At 42.1% G+C, this 21,203-nt stretch overlaps 1 protein-coding gene across 2 annotated transcripts in view; it reads right to left on the bottom strand.

The window, feature by feature from the left end:
* Positions 1 to 18,571, bottom strand: part of CDH22 (cadherin 22) — a 464,550-nt gene extending 445,979 nt beyond the window's left edge. Inside the window, exon 1 of one of the 2 annotated variants that reach the window (XM_063960457.1) lies at positions 18,311 to 18,571. The gene's annotated coding sequence lies outside the window, so the exon portion shown is untranslated. The remainder of the gene's footprint in view (positions 1 to 18,310) is intronic. The other variant, XM_063960456.1, reaches the window with a different exon arrangement.
* Positions 18,572 to 21,203: the final 2,632 nt, after the last annotated feature.

Here is a 21,203-nt window from a genome sequence, read left to right as displayed (position 1 = left end):
CGGAGATAAGCGAGATATTGTCTCATGTAAGGTCACTTCCTACGAAACAAGATTTCTCAGCCTTGGAGACTCGTCTACTTTCCACCATCACTCAAGAAGTGACAGCGCTCCAACAAGATATGTCTCAAATCGCGACTCGAGTTGATGTCCTGGAACGCCATGAATCGTCTACTGTGGATTCTCTGACTAAATTTCGGGAAGTGCTATCTCACCAACGGGACGGTATCTCCTTCCTAAAATCACGTATTGAGGATATGGATAATCGCGGCCGGCGAGATAATATTAGAGTCAGGGGCCTACCTAAGAGTGTCCAGCAGGCGGACCTGGTAGCCGCCTTATCCAAGATATTTGGAGAACTTATTGACCTGGATCCGAACAAGGACATTATATTCGATAGAGCTCACAGAGCCCTCCGTCCTCGGGGTTTACCCTCCGACAGACCACGAGACGTGATCTGTAGGTTCCATTATTATGTCCAAAAAGAGGAAATAATGAGGTCGGCCCGTCAACAGGACAGCATTGTCTTTCAAGGCGACAAGATTCAGATATTTCCTGACCTTGCCTGGTCAACCTTACAACAACGTCGTGCCTTGAAACCTCTTACAGACTCGAGCTGAAATACAGATGGGGCTTTCCTTTCTCCCTCCAGGTCTCTCATGGCGGCAAAGTCGCAAGTCTCTCTAGACCTTCGGATTTACAGGCCTTTTTTACGATCCTGGGAATCCCTCCGGTTCCGGTGCCAGACTGGGACGCTTTTCACCACCTGCCGGACTTGCCTGTTGTACTCCCTCCAGATGACGCGTGGCTGCAAGTTCGTTCCCCACGGATGCGGGGAGCCACTCCTGGTCCACGTCCTTCGAAGCCTCCCTGAATGAGAAGTCTCGTCCCGAGTGGACGTAAATTTATCTGTTACCTATGTTATACATTGAGTCTTTTTCTCTCTTAATAGTGCTATGTGTTGCTCACACGTGAGATCGGTTTTTGTAATTGGATAATAGTGTGCAGATGCTATGGTTTCATGAAACCTGGTTTGATAATTTAAGGATTATCTATACACTCTTATACAAGCATGTATACTTATATAATTTTATACTTTTTTTTTTTCTTGTTTCACTTGTGCCTGGTGCACACCTCGGTAATATCATACATTTATCTAGATTCTATCTTGGGGGTGGTTGCTGTCCTGAGCCCCCCGCAGGACCCCACTATGCTGCATCCCCTGCTTCTTTGGATCGGGAGTCGGCAGGATTCCGCTCCTGTCCTTTTTGCAGCAGTCCTTTTTGTAGTAGTACCACTTCTGTTTAATGTCAAAGTACTTTTTGGCGTGGTTTCCCACGCCGCATCTTTTTCTTTCCCTTTCCTTGCTTTTCCATTTTTCCTATCCCCCCCCCCCTTGCTGTTCTCCCCTCACCTTCCCCAGGGTCTGCCGTAGGGAAGACTAATGTGAAGCGATTAGATCCGTCTGATAATGGGGGTGAATGATCTACACGTAACTACCCTTAACGTTAAAGGGCTGAATGTTCCTGAAAAAAGGTCTAAACTTCTCAAATGGCTTAGAGATGAGAAAATTGACGTTGCTTTTATTCAGGAAACACACTTCAAGATAGGACACGTGCCGTCCCTAAAATGTCACTATTATCCGCATGTTTTCCTGTCCAATAACTCTGCTGGTAAGACACTAGGCGTGGCCATATTATTGGCTCGCCATCTGCCTGTCCTCAATGTTACCTCCCACAGAATAGCTGAAGGTAGGGGGTTGCTGGTGAAATGCGACATACATGGCCAACGTTTCTCTTTCTTGAATATATATGCTCCTAACGCTAAACAACCTTCCTTTATATCTTCAGTTCTAGAAGACGCGGAACCTCTTTTAGAAGGGGTGGTCGTGATGGGAGGTGATCTAAATTGGACCCTGGATCCCCGCCAGGACAATTCTAAAAAGATTTCCTGCAGGCCAGAGAAGGAGCATAGGGGAATGAGACGTGCCCTGCTCGACCACCAGCTGATCGATACATGGAGACTGACGCACCCTACTGATATAGATTACTCCTTTTTCTCACACCCACACCAGACATATTCCAGAATTGATTACTTATTTTTGAGTCTCCGACATTTACACCTTCTGTCTGATGCCTCTATAGGACAGATTGTATGGTCAGATCATGCCCCAGTTAACCTCACCCTACGCTTACCTCCCAACACACATCGCCAATGGTCCTGGCGTTTTAACGACACTTTCCTGCAGGACGCAGACTGTAAGTCCCGAATCGACAACGCTTTAGACTCTTACATTTGTACCAACGACTTAGATGACATTTCCAAAGTCTCAGTCTGGGAAGCTCACAAATGTGTCATCAGAGGGGTTTGTGTTCAAATAGGATCCTTCCGCAAAAAGCAGAGAGAGAAACTTCGAGGTGATTTACTGTCTAAGATACAATCTCTCGAGCTTCTACACAAAAAATCCCAAACCCCACAACACTATGCTGATCTCGAAACTGCTAGGGCGGATCTGAATAAGTTACTCTTTGACAGAGTCAAGTTTTCTTATCGGAAGTGCCGTAGCAGATACTATCAATGGGGCAACAAGCCTGGAAAACTACTAGCCAAAGCACTTAGAGAACAACGTGCTCTTACTTTTATTCATACAATTAAAAATAATCATGGCCAATCCCAACACCAGACAACCCACATAGCCAGGGCCTTCAGGACATATTATTCCACTTTGTACAACCTCTCTGGCCCAACCGGAAGAATTGACAGGTCGTCCCATCAAACAGCCATAGCTGACTACTTACGGGCCTTACATTTCCCCACGCTAACCGCAAAAGAAGTAGAAGATCTAGATGCCCCGTTTTCTACTGAGGAGGTTCAGAAAGTTATTGAATCCTCTCCCAATGGCAAGAGTCCCGGCCCTGATGGATATACTATTGCCTATTACAAAGCTTTTAAAGAGAAACTAGTCCCTATACTCACAAGAGCCTTTAACACCATATCAGATCAATCGCCTTTCTCCCCACAATCTCTCGAAGCCCATATTGCAGTTCTACCCAAGGAGGGTAAAGACCCCAGTCTTTGCTCCAGTTACCGGCCAATCTCACTATTAAATATAGATATAAAACTTTTTGCCAAATTGATTGCAAACCGCCTTAAACTATTATTACCTGGCTTGATACATGGAGATCAAGCTGGATTTGTTTTAGGACGAGAAGCTAGGGACAATACTTCTAAAGTGCTCAACATGATTCACTATGCCGGCCAGCTTTCATCCCCATCAATCCTACTGTCGACCGATGCCGAAAAAGCATTTGACAGAGTGGACTGGGACTTTCTGACTGGTATACTGAAGCATCTGGGACTTGGTAACGTCTGTCTTCACAGAATCCTATCCCTCTATACCTCCCCGTCCGCCAAAATTAGGATTAATGGCTCCCTTTCTGACTCCTTTCCAATTTCCAATGGCACCCGACAGGGATGCCCGCTATCCCCATTGCTCTTTGTCCTTTGCATGGAAACATTAGCCCGAAGTATTAGGGCTAACCCAAGTATTTCGGGTTTGTTGGTAAGAGGGACCGAATACAAACTGGCATTATATGCCGATGATCTACTCGCCATAATCACAAATCCGGTCACCTCTTTACCAAACTTGATGGCAGAATTTGAGAGGTTTGGAGCCCTCTCTAACTTCAAAATAAATTATTCCAAATCTATTGCCATGAATTTAACTACTCCTCTTGCTATAGTAGAAGGCCTGAAACATGCCTTCCCTTTCACCTGGCACGATCATAAACTAAAATATTTGGGGGTGTTACTGACCAACGACTTATCCAAATTGTTCTCCCTCAATTTTAAACCCTTATTGACTAGGCTTCGCCTAGACTTCCTGAAATGGAAGAAACTAAGACTATCCTGGTTCGGAAGGATTAACGTTGTGAAAATGAATGCCCTCCCTAGGATTTTATTCTTTCTCCAGACCCTTCCGATACACATCCCCCTGCTCTGGCTCCGGGACGTCCAGAGTCTTATCCGCGCATTTGTATGGGGTTGTAAAACACCCAGGTTTAAACACAACATTTTGTTCAGGAGAAAACATCAAGGGGGGCAACAACTCTCACATATTCCTAACTACTACCACGCGGTGCACTTGAATAGGATTCTGGAATGGACGCGTGCCAAAGACCGCAAACAATGGGTCCTCCTAGAGGAGGGCTGTCTCCCACATTATATTGAAATTGCACCTTGGCTTCCTACCCTCCCGAAGGTTTCACACCCCACGGTTTCCCCCACGCTCAAATTATGGGCCACGCTGAGATCCCAGAGCCATATATCCTCAAAATGGTCCCCCCTAACCTCCCTTCTCTATAACTCCGAATTTGCCCCTGGCTTTCGAGGGACTGCTTTCGCCCCATGTGCGGAAGCCGGGATTTTTAGAGTTGGTCAGCTGGTGAGCTCGGGTAGGGTGCGCTCCTTTTCAGATGTTCAGTCTTCTTGGAACCTACATAGTGCTGAGTTTTGGAGGTTCCTGCAGGTTCACCATTTCATATCATCTTCTAAGAACCTCTCTGACATAACTAGGGACCTCACCGGGTTTGAAAAATTATGCACCTCTCCCAGTTCTCCCACGCATACTATCTCACAAATCTATACGATGATTATGGAAAACTTTTTCCCACAACCTCCTACCTTTCTGGCTTCCTGGGAGAAGGAATTGTCGGGGCTACCTACGCAGATTAACTGGGATTCCGTATTTAAGAACGCCCAGGCGAGCTCTCTATGCATATCGACATTAGAGACCCTCTACAAACTTATATAGAGGTGGTATAGGACTCCTCGTGTTCTCAATAAAATGTTCCCCTCTCTCTCGAATCTGTGTTGGAGATGCAGAAACGCCCCAGGGAGTTTTATACATATTTGGTGGGATTGCCCTCTTATAACTCCATTCTGGGCAGAGGTATTTAAATGCACCGAACAGATAGTGGGAGATGAGATCCCGAAAGACCCAGGTTTCTGGCTCCTCAATCACACCCCCGCAGGAACACACTCCTACAAACATTCCCTGTTAAGACACCTTAGCAATGCAGCTAAAGCGGTGGTTCCAATCCTTTGGAGATCCACCTCTCCACCCTCGATTAAATTGTGGTTCACAAAGGTTGATTACTTTTTAGACATGGAAGACCTTGTCTCCTTCTCATCCGGGAAAACAGTTAATTTCATAGCTACTTGGTTTCCCTGGTACGACTTTAAGGACACATCGTTGTATCGGTCCTACATGACGACATAACCCCCCTCATAATCATAAACATATTAATATTTATACCCGTATCCATACTCATATCCATATTCATATTCCGACAATGATGTCTCTATAATATGGCTCAGACTCATAATTGGTGGGGGGCGCCCCTCCGTCCCCCAAATAGTCTGCCCCTACTGTGCAGACTCTCACACCTGACTCTGCCCACCCTAATTTTCCCTTGCTTCTCCTCTCTCCCTCTTCTCTCTCTTGTTCCTCTTTCCCATTTTTTCCATGCTGTTTTGTTAATATGTTCCTCTTTTATAAGTTTTAATGTTGTCAGTAATGCAGACAAATTATTTTTCTACTAAGGGCGCTCTATGTGTAGCGTACTGACGTATATATGTTACGTGATGTTTTTGTTCTCCCTCCTTTTGTTTTTGAAAAGTATTGCTGTAATGTTTTGTCTGCTGCTTTAACTAATAAAAACAGTTTACACAAAAAAAAAAAAGAGTCACATGTGGAGGATAGTAGATAGAGGTAGAAGGACATGTGTCACTCAGGGTTCCATAAGAGGTCTACCAGAGGAAATATAGAAGACTCAAACGTCTCCAGATCAACCCAAGGATTAAGACCATAAGGGCATAACCAATCTCATAACTGAACCAGAACACTCGTTTCTTGATAATTTAGGAGTTGAGGTAAGGCTAGGTCCCCATCATGCTTAGAGAGAGTCATACAAACATACTGTATTGAATCTTTGGGGACTTTTTCCAAATACTGTATATGAAGACATTGCACAATAAAACTTGACCAAGTGCTTTTTTGGCATCAGGTAGGGAATAGCGCGAAAAACATACCTAAGTTTAGGCAGCAACATAATTTTGTAAACCGGGAAATGGCCCAACCAAGAGACCTCATGCCTAAGCCAGAATTCTGCAAGACCAGTCAGCTGTGTAAGTAAAGGGGGAACATAAGTGCCAAAAACGGCAGAAATATTTGTTGGAATATTTCACACTTCCAAACATAACAAATGTCAGATTGCAACTGAGCTAGGGTCAAGGGAATCAGGTTGATAGTGATGGCCTCAGACTTAGAAGTACTGAATTTCTATAGAGATATCCGTAATGAGGTTGGTGACAAAAAATATATATAAGCAAGCACAAAATATGACAGGCAGCTCCATCCGTAAGTCGTGGGAAGTCTCCAGATGTCCATAGTTTAATAGCCAGCAGCTCTTTTGCCAACATAAACATAGTGAGGGATACTGTCTAATTCTGCTAGAAATAGGAAAGGCACTGGTAAGAATACATTACTGAAGACCTTTGCAGATGACTGAACAGACTGTACAAAGCCAAAACACACAAAGATCTGACCCTGAAGCATATTAAGCCAATGCAATCTATCAAATAACTTTTAGGCAGTGGCAGCACCACGGTCGGTGACATCCATTGAGGCCAATAGCCCCTTACATGCGCCCTCTGAAAAGGGAACGTGAATCAATGGAAAGGGCCATGGCCTCATTAGAGCCCTTTTCTGCATCCCTCTGGGGGAACGATGCTGGGATGCCCCCGGAGACTCTTACTGCCAAGGCCGACGCTACCATTAGACAGCTTAGGGCGGCACTCTCCCATTAAATCTGTTTTACTGAAAAATGACATTGTGCTAGGCTAGCCTAGCGGCAGGCTCGGCACTTGTCTGGCCAGCGCAGCAGCTGCTGTCCGTCGCCTCACCACCGGCAGTACACTGGTCACTGCACTGCCAGTGCTTGGTCTCCTTTCCGCTGCTGCAGGCTGCCAGACAGCCCCGCCCAGGCTGCCAAATAGCCACCAGCGCGGACATGCTTGTGCCCTTGTTTTCTAGTGAATCAATGTCAATCACTTATCTGTGGCGCACGCCCCCTGAACCATCCTCCCTCCCAGTTTCAGTGCATGTCCTCATGTTCTATTACTTCTCTTCCTTTAAAGAATGTCTCCCTCCTATACCTTGTTAAAACTGATGTACTGTAAGCCATGCACAATTTTAGATGCCCTTCTATGTACGCTCTCCAATGTATTTATATGCTTGTGGAGAAATGACCTACAGAACGGAACACAGTATTCTAGATGAGGCCGCACCAATGCCCTATACAGTGGCATTATTACTTCTTTCTTTCTTTCTGCTACTGATTCTTCTCCCTATGCATCCAAGCATCGGACTAGCCTTCCTCATTCCTTTGTTACATTGCTTACCTGCAATTAAGTCACCTGAAATAGTGACACCTACAGTATATCCATTTCCTCCTCAGTAATTTCCAGTATAGTGCCAGTAATACTATATTTAGCATTTGGATTTTTGAGACCCAAGTGCATGATTTTGCATTAAACTGTAGTAGCCACACTCATAACCATTCCTCTAGTCTACCTAGATCATCAATCATTTGTTGGCATCCCAATGATAGGTCGACAGTTAAAAGGGCGACAAGCAATAAGTCGACACCAAATAGTCGGCATGCCTGTGGTCGACAGGTTCAAATGGTCGACACACCAATGGTCGATAATGCAAATGGTCGACATGCGTTTTCTTGAATTTTGTTTCATTTTTAGGGCTTTTTCATACTGTACCATCCACGTGGACTACAATTGAGAATGGTAACCTTCCCCGAAGCATGGCGAGCAAAGCAAACTGATAAAGTAGACTTTAATTAGTCATTGCCAGACTAAGTGATTGACTGGGTGCGGAGATACAAATTAAGTCATGTAGATACATAGCAGACCTGTACACTAATTGCTCCCAAACTAGTAAATCAAAGAATCTATTAATTCAACCTTTTACTGCTCTATGTTTAAATACAGGTACATATCATCTAATTTTCTCAGTGTAGTTATCCGTCAAAGGGGGGTGATTTGATTCAGGTATAGAGGATTTACCAGGAATATTACTTCCATGCCAAGGCAAAGGGTATACCAAAAACAGGCTAATGTGATAGATATGGTACTACAGCATGTTCATTTATGGATAAATATTACTAATATACCCCATAACCTGCCACATACTGTAGGGGCAGCAATGAAAGCACTGATCTGTATTATTCTGCCTACTGTATTATACCTCATACCTGTACATCATAATATACCCATGCACAGCAATGAAATATACTGAAACTAGAAAGAAACAAGCAGGTTCGGGAAAAAATAAAGGAAAAATTACTTCACAGAAAGGGTAGTGGATAAGTGTCATAGCCCCCAATCTGGGGTGGTATAGGCTAAGGCAGTAGAGCAAACATGCTTGGGATAGGCATATGAATATCCTTACAAAGAACTAAGGTTCAAAAAGGGTTGAGGTTACCTAAAAGATAAAAACGGGGCAGACTAGATGGGCCAAGTGGCTCTTATCTGCCGTCACATTCTATGTTTCTATGAAGCGAGCCATGCGAGGGGATGGGGTACACTAATTTGGGGTCCATGTGCTAGAAGGGAAATTTTGACACAAAAAAAACAGCAAAAAATCATATCGACTTATTTGTTGACCATGACCGTGTCAATCTGTCAACCAATCAATACTGTAGCTGGCGGCTTTACTGAGAGGGAGGGGGCAGTTGGCTGAAGGTTCTCCTAGGGTGCCGAGAAATTGCACTGGCCCCGCTTTCTGCACTGCCGGCTCTTTCTTGCTGACAGAAGCCAGGCGCAGCAGTATAATGTCACACCGCAGCACCCGACTCCAGTCACTGCAGAGTAGCCAGCACTGTGTCACCCCCTCTGTCTCCCTTTATGATGCCACTGTTTTTGACATTGAGAGAAAGCAAAACAAACTTCTCACTTGAACTGTTGATCAATCCAATCAAATTGAAGACTGAGGCTTGTCTATGCATAACCAAGCCAACCTGGGTCTGTATTTATCAAGCTGTGGGTTATAAACCCTGGTGGTTTTACAGTGGTTTGCAACCCGCCGATTTACTAAGGCCGAAACTGCCAAGAAAGCACACTTTAGAATAGCACTGAATATCAAAGCATCATCAATGTTTTAGACTATGGAAAGAATAGAATAGAAACCACAGAATAGAATAGAAACCCCAAATTTATCAAGCAGCAGTTTTGGAAATGACTAGGCTCAGGCAGGCGTGACTGCTGAAATAACAATTAAACTATACTGATTTTGATAAGCAGAACTGATTGACATGGATATCATCCAACTATGGAGGAGTATGATATCTCTCACCAAACATGAGCTGACTTTAAGAAATAGTCAAAAAATATAAAACGGAAAACATAAATACAAATAAAACACAAACACACAATCAAACCACACTCTCACACACACACACACACACACACACACACACACACACACACACACACACACAACAAAACCTACAGGACTTAAAAAAAAAACAGCCTATGGGACATACACCTCATATAGACAAATACACAGAATAAGACACAAGACAACTTGTCAACTGAACACAATTAACAATCACTATATACAGTACTGTATATTTCTCTTTATATTTTACTACAACTTTCTCACTCTTTACTTAAACTCCTCACAAACCCACAAAATTAAAGTAGCCAGCTATACAAGTAAATAAATAAGAATATAATATTTTATAATCCAAAATGGTCTGTTTCCATGATATCAATTGAAAGGGTTTTTTTTCTATAAAAGCACTATTAAATTAATCTGACACCAAAACTGCTGCATAGTAATTTTAGCTCCTGGTCAGAGTGATCCAAAACCGGGATTAGGCTGCATAAATGAGGCATACATTGTAATATCTCTGTTAAGGAAAGCAATGGGTCTACAATTTTGGCAATGTGCCTTCTACCAACTCAAGTGGCAATTTACCTGTATCAGTGACTAAATTATACAACTAAGCAATAAAAGGGGAAAACATGGGGAAAATGAATGAAGCCATCAGGGCCAGTGGCCTTATTAGGAGGAAGGTGATGAATCATCTTCGTAATTTTCTGGGCTGTCCAAGGGGCATTTAAAGAGGACAGGTCATTGGCATCAGTAGATGGAAGATCTAATCCGTCCAAGAAAGAATGCAATGTGACAGTACAAGGCAGGACGGTGGACGCATCACCTCTTAGCTTGTACAGGGACATGTAATATTTTGCAAATTGATTAGCAATCTGCACTGGGTTTAAAACGTAGGTGTATTGAGAGGAGACAAGATATTTAGGAGGACATGTACTAAGCAGTGATTAAAGTGGGGAAGTGAGCCAGTAGAGAAGTTGCCCATGGCAACCAATCAGCTGATCTGTATACTTTTATAGTATGCAAATTATAAATGTTACGTCAATGCTGATTGGTTGCCTTTGGCAACTTCTCCACTGGCTCACTTCTCCACTTTTATCACTGCTTAGTACATGTCCCCCTTAATTCTATGCGTTGGGCTTGTCGGGAGTGCAATTTATAGGCTAACATCCTCACTGTGCTGTTACCAGCTAAAAAAAAAAGCTTTGGTGAAACCTGACCATGGCAGTCTGTCTACATGACAGGAGCTTTTGAATTTGACTCCTGAGAGAATTCAATTCTTTCTTAAGGATTTAGTATGATTCAGTTTGTTAGGGGCTTCAGTGTGGGAACATTTGGATTCCAAATATAACTGAAGCTGGACCTGTTGGCTTTTAAATTTGGATCTGGCCTGTATAGCCCCACTTCTCATAAAAACCTTTTGCGCGCACCAAAAGGAGGTATCACAAATGGAGACCATGGTCTGATAAATGGATGCGGCCATGGCTTTCAGCGTCCCAGAACTCTGCAGAGCAACTTGCAGGCGGACTGCAGAGGAGGTGGAGAAAGGAGGACCAGTCGCTGGTCATGGGAGCAGGGGCAATGCGCTGATGCAAGCCACCACAGACAGTTGGTTGCATTATCCGGAGCGAAGCACATCCGCTCCCCATGCACACCAGGGCCCTGTTTCTCCATAGGAAGACTCATGCTTATAAATAATTCATCCTATTTAATCAAAATTAGCGAGCAGAAAAAAAAAGCAAAATAACACTGTGATTCATGAAATTATCTGGTGAAATAACTGCCTTTAATTTGTTAATTTGAGAAGGACTGACTTTGTCTTATTGTATGAACACAGGATTTACAGAAAAAACTTGGCTCCTACACACGGACACACTGGTGGTTGAGATACCGCCAGTCACCATACCGACACCGGGATCCCGGAGTTTAGGTTGTCGGCGTGCGTGCGGGGGGTGGGGGTGGGGGGGTGGAAGGCTTGCGGGCACATAACCGCTTCCCCCTCTATCTACATATAAGATCAACTCTGTTAAGGGCCCCATACACTAGAGCTATAATACCCGATTTCAGCCCAATTCGGGCATTCGTGCTGATATATTGGGTGAAATTGGGCATTTTCGGTTTACACCCGATCCAATGAGCGTTCCTGTGAACATCGGATCTGATCATCCTAGATCCGACATATCACGAGTGCAGCACTCGTGATATGTCGGATCCCGCAGGAATGGCTGGGATCATATAAGATACATTGTATGCAAAAGGACCGCATACAATGTATCTTATACTATCCTGCCGCCTGGGAGGCTGCCGGAAGGTTGAAGGGAAATCTTATACGACATGACGGACCATCATGTCGTATAAGTGTATGGGGCCCTTTACAGAACCCTATGTATAGAACTGTAGCTATACAGTACATGATGCTAAAAGTAACACTGGAATGAAAACAAACATATGAAGAACAATACAATTAATATTCAGTTTCCATCCTAGGGATTCTAGTCTAGGATCTGCTTTAACAAGAACACTTTTTAAAGTCTCAAAACATCACCAAAATAACCCCTGTATTCTATATCACTAAACAACAAATGTAAATAACCTCAAAAGCAGTTAGTTTGCATTGTATTGATCGCAGCAATTGTTGTATTACTTGTGAAGCATACGCTTTGGCAGGAATAACTTTTTTTACGTCAAGATTTAAGTAAGGAAATTTACCACTGTTTTTTTTTTCCAAACACATTTTGGAAGAGAGATTTTTATTTGGTTGCATATCGTTTAAAAATAAAATACATTTTACTGGCTGAGTTTTAAACAGAATAATGGGTGGGGAAAAAAAATTCACAAAAACTACAATTTTTCCTGAACTATTTCTTAGTGCAACCCAGAAAAAAACGCCATAAAATGATCTGAGTTAGCTTTAGCACCAGAAGCAATGATGTAATTTTATTTTATTTATTTTTTATTGTTTTATACCAGAGGAAACCTTTAAGTTTCCTTTATGTGCGGCACTTATATATTCAAAGCAAACTGGATTGAATAGTAACCCTTTAAGCAATTAATCTAATGCTTTACATGGCGGTCTGGTTTAGGCATCCCATTAATGTAAAATGCTATTTCTACCCTGCAAAGGATAAGCCTTCTGGGATTTCTTGTTAAAAATAAGGAAGTCATAACATCTAACAGACAGCTTTCACCATACAGCAAGCAAGCACAAACAAGGTTATCACTAAGGAACACAACTATAACACATATGCTCTAATATATGTATGTATACACATATATGTAGCTGTATTGTTAGTGAATTCTTGTGCCATGACTTAAATTTCCTGTGGAAGATGTGGAAAATGTGTGCACTGGACAGAGTATAGCCACTCATTGTCATAATTTCTTTATAGGGAACTACAATTTCCACAGTGCTGGACAATCTTCATAAATATATGACATTCAAGAATATAGTAAGCTTCGTTACAGATACATGAATACCATTAAGCATAATAACACATACATGGATAGTCATGAGCTAGCAATTACAGCTACAGGTATGAATTCCATGTATGAATGGGCAAACAGCTAAAGACTTTGCTATAATACATAGAAACATACAATTTGATTGCTGATAAGACCCTTTTGGCCTATCTAGTCTGCCCTCTTTCTACCTTATGGTGACCTCAACCCTTTATGATCCTTAGTTCTGTTGTAGATAGGCTTGACTTGATATCAGGAGCATACGAGTTGGACAGCCAAGAGACATAGTATAGAGAGGACCCTGCCAGTAATACAGTTATGTCCTCATACAGTTTGCCTCAATACGCCATGCAGCGGGATATGCCTGGCGTACGTGAGCTGACAGGTCCCGTGCAACTCTGTCTTTTTTTGGGTCGAAAATGTGTCTTGTTCGCATCACTATGTGAATAGGACGCACAAGCAGACTCTGCTGATTAAAATGATACGCGGCATGCCTATATTCTGTGCGTGACTGTGACTGTATCTGCATATGAAATGGTGCGTTACAGTATTTACTAGGAAAACTCTAATACACCATTTCATATGCAGATACAGCCGTAGTCACGCACAGAATATAGGTATGCCACATATGATTTTAATTAGCAGAGTCTGTTTGTGCATCCTATTCACATATCGATGTGAAAAAGATGGAGAAAGTCACACGAAAAAAATGCTCAGCACTATCAAGTTACATCATGCATGATGTGACTAGTACCAGGAGGCTAAATGCATGTGGACACATCTGTAGCTTACAATTTACTGCAAACTATGACAGTATAAGAAGTCATTTCTGATTTCTCTTATCAATATAAAAGCAGATGGCCTACTATTTATGATTTTTTTATGATCACAATTCATATGAGATGTCTTATATCCACATATGTTGAAGTGGTAACATATTACCCATATATAACTAATTTTATGCACTGTGAACATAAATTACAGTAGTCTTTAAATTGTTATTGTAACATTGTATAATTAGGGCCATCCATGTTGATACTTTGCAAATGAAATCAATAATTTTCATTTCCAGTGTCCCATTAGTCTTGGTGTGAAAAAGAGGTGGTTTTATTTTAACACAACGCACACAAGAAAAAATAAAAAAATAAAGATTATTGATGTGTCTGTGGAGGAATATTTAGAAAAACTGAATAGTGGGGCAGATGTATTAAGCCTGGAGAAGTGATAAAGCAGTGATAATTTGAAGGTGATAAGACACCAGCCAATCAGCTCCTGTAATTTTTTTAAACCCGTAATGATTGGCTAGTGCGTTATCCCCTTCCACTTATCACTGCTTTATCACTTCTCCAGGCTTAATACATCTGCCCCAGTGTTTCCTACTAAAAACACCTGATGCTAAAAAGGTACTTGCACTAGGCCTAGTCAGACCTAAGTTTTAAAAGTAGGGTATTTTTGCCTATTCTTTTTCTGGCGTACTACTTTCACACAATGGAGCCTAGGTACAGGGCCAGCAACAGAAATCTTGGGGCCCAGGGTACAGTGATATCTCTGGGGGCCCTCTCAGATTATATTTTATATACATATATTAAAGTGCAACAGAATTTGCTGCGCTATGTAAGAAACTGTAAATAAATATATATTTGTCAATGCACATACATAAATATGTATCTCTCCTTTCTGCCTCACACCCCACAGTCTGTCTCCCCCAATGACTCCATGCTGTATTCCCAGCTCCCCCACCCAATCCCAAAGCCCTGTATCCTCTCACCAATCCACTCTTACCCTGGGGAGAGACTCACCTGCACTGAACTCCCCTGTACCCAGACCTGAATACCGCACAGCAGGTACCATGCGTCCATCACACCCCATTAGTAGAGGCCGGCACAGCAGGGCGCAGGAATCCTGGTCAAGTCAGCTGCTGCCAAATCCTGTAACTGCCTGCAAAAAAGCTGGACCCAGAAGAGCGAGTGCACATTCGCACCACACAGTCATTGTGTGTGATAGGCTCCTGTCACTCTGAGGCTCGCTGCCCTATTTGGACAAAACGGCTCACTTAGTGGCATATTCTTGGGGCCCCTCTGATCCTTGGGGCCCAGTACAGGTGTCCCCTTTGATCCCCCCTGTCGCCGGCCCTGCCTAGGTATCAATCCTTGGAGATAGATACAGTGCAGAGATAATGTACCAATCAATCAATCAATCAATCAATCAATCAGCTCCTGCTCAGCTCCATGTTACAGGCTGTCTTTAAAAAATGTCAGTTAGTAGCTGATTGGTTGGTACTTCATCACTCTCCAAGCTTTGATACATATGCTCCATTATGTCTATAAGACGTTTTTTCTTTTTCAATATTTTTATTCGAATTACAACAAACGGAGTCTCAAATATTTTGACAAGTTAATTTATTGGTCACATATCACTGATTTTTGTACAAATTCAAAATTGAATCAAATAAGCTCACTCATCACTCGCTAGTTTTGACACGTTCTATTGTTACCCTACTGTATGTCACCTAGGATGAGGACCAACTGCTGCACATTATTAAAAAAAGTAATAAATTCCTAACCTGATGTCTGATGCACTCAAACATGATGCCATTCCAAGTGCACAGCAGCCACTGCACAGAAATTAAATTAATCAAAGCTTGGCCAAGATAAGGATTTGCCATTTCACAGCCTATGCACTACAGTACCTAGACTCTGATTCCAATGCTTTCGTCTACACCTACTGTAAGAGATGTGTAGGATCAAAAGGCATTTACTGTATCACTTACTATCTGTGTTACCTGAAATGGTGCAAATACAAACTGGGAAGGCATATATTATTGGCAGGAATAGACGTCTAAGTGTAAAGAGAAATAATGAACCCACTTTAAGTGCGCACTTATATTTAAGTATGAGGCTCTGACATGTGTTGGACGTAGAGAAAGCACATTGTTCAGCAGAACTGGAAAGTATATCTCCGCATAGTAGTTATATATAGGAAAATACCAACTGTTTGATGTTATTATTTATTACTAGTTATTTATACAGCACACGCATATTCCATAGCGCTTTACAGAGAATATTTGGTCATTCATATCAGTCCCTGCCCCAGTGGAGCTTACAATCTATATTCCCTACCACATGTATACACACACACATTCATGCTAGGGTTAAATTTGTTGGGAGACAATTAACCTACCAGTATATTCTTGGATTGTGGGAGGTAACCAGAGTACCCAGAGGAAACCCACACAAGCACGGGGAGAATATACAAACTCCACACAGTTAGGGCCACAGTGAGAATCAAACCAATGACCCCAGTGCTGCGAGGCAGTAATGCTAACCATTACACCATCCGTACCCGTACCGTGATTTATTTACTACTTATAAGGAAAAAGAAATGACTCTTACTGAAGCTTGTTACTATCTTTTGTGCAACTGAACTGTAGAACATACAATATATACCCAGTGTGGTCAAGTAAGAAATCCTAGCTGTTTCAAGCCTGAATTAGGTCATTTCTGTTCTATTACACCTTGAATTAACATGGATCTCAAAATAATTATCATTTATTATAATTTAAGGGGGACTGACTTGTCACTGTGTTTTGGATAGACAGATATATTATACTTGGAAAATAATTTTTCTGCAAATGTCAATCTGACACAGCACATCACTGATGTAAATAAATTGTGCTGTGAATAATGATTGATAGCTGTAGTAGACAATTGCAACTAATTTAAATTAATAAATCTATAAAAAAAAAAATTAGATGAAAACTTGCACTAACACAGAACAGCACCACCCAATGTGGGAAATATTATGGAGACCTGCAGTCAGCAAAGAAACTATAAAATATATATTAGGATACATTGCCTGTTAGGATATATTACCTGTGTTCCTGTGGTGCCTTTCAAACACATGCATAGATGCCTCCTACATTGAATTTCATTAGATATACTTTCATTTTTTTTTTTTTGTACAGATATCAATTGTTTTGTCATGCTATAGATTACATTTTGGATGTGTTACCAACCGCTGCCTTTTTACTACATGCAACAGGTAATGGTTTTCACACCTAGAAGAAATTTGCAATTGTTATTCTGACACACAGTGCATGTGATAGTGACTGCCTTGCTGTGACATGCTATGTTTGTGACAACGCTGTAACAAAGACGTTTGTTTGCTGTATATAATACAAAGTTTGGGTTGTGTTGCAGGAACACATGAGTAATTGTGTGCTGTTCACACACATGATCTGGTAATATATCTGTGACAGATGGTTTTGTATTATTGATACATTGCAGTCTTCCAACATGTTGTTTTGAAAATGATGATTCATGTTCATTTTTGTCATACAATGTGTGCAGGTTTAGTTGCTGCTTTGATATTGTTTGATACAAGCTAATTGGGGACATACTGTATGATGAAGACAGTGACAGAGAATCATGGTACATATGGTATTAGATACTATTACAGTTATGAACCAATGAATGAACAGTTAAACACTGCACATTTTTCCCTATTGTGGTAATATGAATGGACCTGGACACAACGAGACTTGCAGTGTTGTGGTGATGTTGTTTGGTAAAGGTCCAGATATATTTTTAGCAGAAAAGGTTGCATTGCTGTGGCCCCTTTAACTGTGCGACTAAGTTACATTGTTTGGATCATCTTGTGATTGATTATATATATATATATATATATATATATATACACACACACACACACATACACACACACACAAATATGTGTATGTATTTGTGCGTATATATACACACACTATGTGCACATGGGATTAAAAAAGACTGCATTTCTGAGATATTAGTGTTATGTGACTATGACATATGTTGTGCATTGTATTGTATATATGAGTATTGTGATCCTGTCATAAGTAGGGAGATTTATGTTGCTGCACATGCTTAGCATATGTATGACTGTAGAACAACCTGTGAATTGTGTTGTGGGTACATGTTGATGGGAGTGTTACTGCCATGCAGTTTGTGATGTATTGCTGAGGCATACAGATAGGGCTGTGAAATGTAGTATACTGCATGGCTTTACAGGAAGTTATTGTGTCTTAAAATGTTTACAAGACATTGTGATGAGAAAATATATGACTCTCAACCTCCCCCTCTGGTTATACACTTTTAACATGTTACATGTCCACCCACTACAACCAGCAATATATATAGACATAAATTTGTACATTTATGTGCAATAATACATATTGGTAAAATAAAATCCAATTAACCAATAAATAATAATTAAAAAACCAGCCCTGTGGGGAATAATACATAGACATGTGCTGCTATACCGGAGCCCAGCCACCTATTCTGTACACACAGACACATTCACGCAGAGCTCCCTCCCTGTGCCTGCACACACTCCAGTCCTTCCTACCTTCTCAGCCTCTTATCTCCTGTCTTGGGGTCCTACAGTTGGGGGCTAGCAGACAGGATGTCTCACACTCAGCTGGCATGCTCCAATCCCCATCCCATGCTGTGTTGCAGAATGTCAGAATGAGCATCCAGCTCTGTCTGGGCAGGGGGACTGGGAATGTGCGTGAGACAGAAGGAGCCGGGCTTCAGTCCCCTCTCTCCTGCTCTCCCCTGCTGGAGACTCGGGGAATGCACAAGGAAAGGAGCAAGATGTGAGACTTGCTTACTGCTCACTGAGATGGGCTGGAGGAGGCCACTGGATGCTGTAGGGGGGATCTGATTCCCTGGAAATCCCTTCACTGCCACAAACTCATGGGATAAGCTGTGAAGCCTCCCTCAACCTTTAACTCTTTTATTTGTCATAGTGCTCTCTTCAAGCTATTAACTATATAGTGACTATGGAGATCAGCCACACATTGCACAGCAGTGTCATGTTGGCCCCTCTGGAAGTGACTTGGTTAAGTATTGCTTTTTGATCACATTAGGTGGGGGCGATTACCTTTTCCTCTTGCTTATTCTCCACCCAATGCCACTTTATTCTGATGCAAAATGATGTGCTTTCCAGTTTCTCTTGACAGCTCACATGTGATAACTTGTATTAAAAAAAAAAAAAAAAAAAAAAAGCATGACTTGTTTTAACAAGTCACAAATGGAGAGAGACTGGTGGGAGACCACTTTCTCATCAGTAAGGCTGCTGGGGTTTTATTGTGAACTCACACTGCCAGTGCCGGTAAGGTGACCTCCTGGTCCTGAGTCTTTCTTTGTGCAAGTGAAAATAGGTCTCAACATATAGAGAAAGCATATTATCAAATAGCAGCTACCACAAAGCCATGAAGCATAGGGAGGAAGCAGTGACAGAGCAATGTGCTGTTTGCCAAGGACAGAGTGACATCCCACACTGTTCATTCATTGCCCTTAGGAAGCAAGTGCAACTTTGTGCTGCAAGACTGCTGCCTGGTGTAACCCCTGCGTAGCCAGGGACATCTTGTACAGTATAAGCAGCATGTCCTCAGCAGACACCATAGGCTATTAGGATTTTCTATCAGTCTGTTAAGGTGGCAGTTTATCACTGAGTTGGCTAGCATTAATTCCAGAGGTTTAGTTTGCATTTTGCAGTGTAGTGCATACAGAATATGCACAGGAGGAATCTACCGACAGAAAGAGCTCTGCAATAATGAGAGTAGCTCTCCTGCTGCTGTGCTGTGAAACCAGAGCCGGCCCTAACCAATATGATGCCCTAGGCAAGATTTTAGCTGGTGCCCCCTAGCACCACCACTGGTTCCGCCTCTGACCTTGCACCTCTTTCCCAGCACCATCACCCCTCATCCATAGCAGTCCTTATTTTGGTGTTTGTACCCCCTATATTTTAAATAGGAACAGTTCGCACATTTGGCCCAAAAAGGGGTGTGTTTTTGCTGGCAAGAGGCATGGCCACACAATAGTAACCCCAATTCCAATTACGCCACACAATACTGCAAATTTATTCACATTTGATCATGTGATAGTGTCCATAATTCATATTACATCCCACAGTAGTATCACTTTACCTTAAACGTTACTCCTCACAGTACAGCCCCTTATTCACATTATATCACACTGAATTGCTCCTTATTCACATTACACCACACCATATTGCGCTTCATTCACATTAGATGACACAGTAGTGCCCTTTCTATACGCAACGCCACATAGTAGAGCACCTTATACACAAAATGCCACACATTAGTAATGCATTTATACACATAATTCCACACAGTAATGCACCTTACACATATGAGACAAATTATTAATGTCCTTAAAAACATAATGCGCCTTACACATTATGACAACCTTTATTAATGCCTTACACATATGCCGTACATTATTAATGCCCTTATACACATAATGACACACATAGTGACCCCTACACATTTGCTGCACATTATTAGTGCCCCTATACACATAATGACACACATACAGTAGTACCCTGTTACACATATGCCGCACATTATTAATGCCCTTATACACATAATGACACACATAGTGCCCCCTACACATATGTTGCACATTATTAATGCATTTTTACCTGACACACTTAATGATTCTTACACATATTCCGAACACTACTGTACAACCAACCCACTCACATGCACACAGCACTCACACTGCCACTAACACTGTGACCTCTGCCTCTGCTTGGATACAGATGTGTCCTCATAAATCTTGCCTCAATGCTAACGTCGGGCACCTTTTTTTATGATAATGCATCTTATTTGCATTGCTATGTGGCTAGGATGCACAAGCAGCTGAAATGCTACACAGAATATAGGCATGCCGCATATCATTTTAATCAGCAGAAGCTGCTGATGCCCCAAGGCATATCAAATGCCCTAGGCAATTGCCCAGCTTGCCTATGCCTATGGCCGGCTCTGTGTGGAACTACAGGTCCCAGAATAATTTACCAGCGAGTAGCTGTTTAAGCTTGAAGTTCAGCAACAGCTTGAGAGCTCATATGACCTAGCTCTCCTGTATACTACACATAGGGTGACCATATCCCTTTAACCTGGGAACTGATGAATTACACAGGTTCTGTGGCTGACTAAAACCCAGCTGAAATGTAGGCTTGAAGTCAGCCAGCCACAGAACCTGTGTAATCCATGAGCGTCCCAGGTAAAAGGGATAATATGGTCACCCTACTACACACAACCAGAGTGGTCCTGTAGAAAAATCAAACTACAGTAGAACCATTAGAAATTAAATGTAGACACCTGGGGGTATATTTACTGGAATACATATGTAATCCCGGTGGGCGGGATGCCGACTGTCAGTATCTCGAAAGCGGTATCCTGTCCACCACAATGCCGGCAATGTGGGGT

The sequence above is a fragment of the Pseudophryne corroboree genome, chromosome 3 (genome assembly GCF_028390025.1).
Source record: "Pseudophryne corroboree isolate aPseCor3 chromosome 3, aPseCor3.hap2, whole genome shotgun sequence".
In the NCBI taxonomy this organism is placed as follows: domain Eukaryota; kingdom Metazoa; phylum Chordata; class Amphibia; order Anura; family Myobatrachidae; genus Pseudophryne; species Pseudophryne corroboree.
The sequence above is the reverse complement of the archived record's forward strand: the minus strand, read 5'-3'. Positions and strand labels throughout refer to the sequence as shown.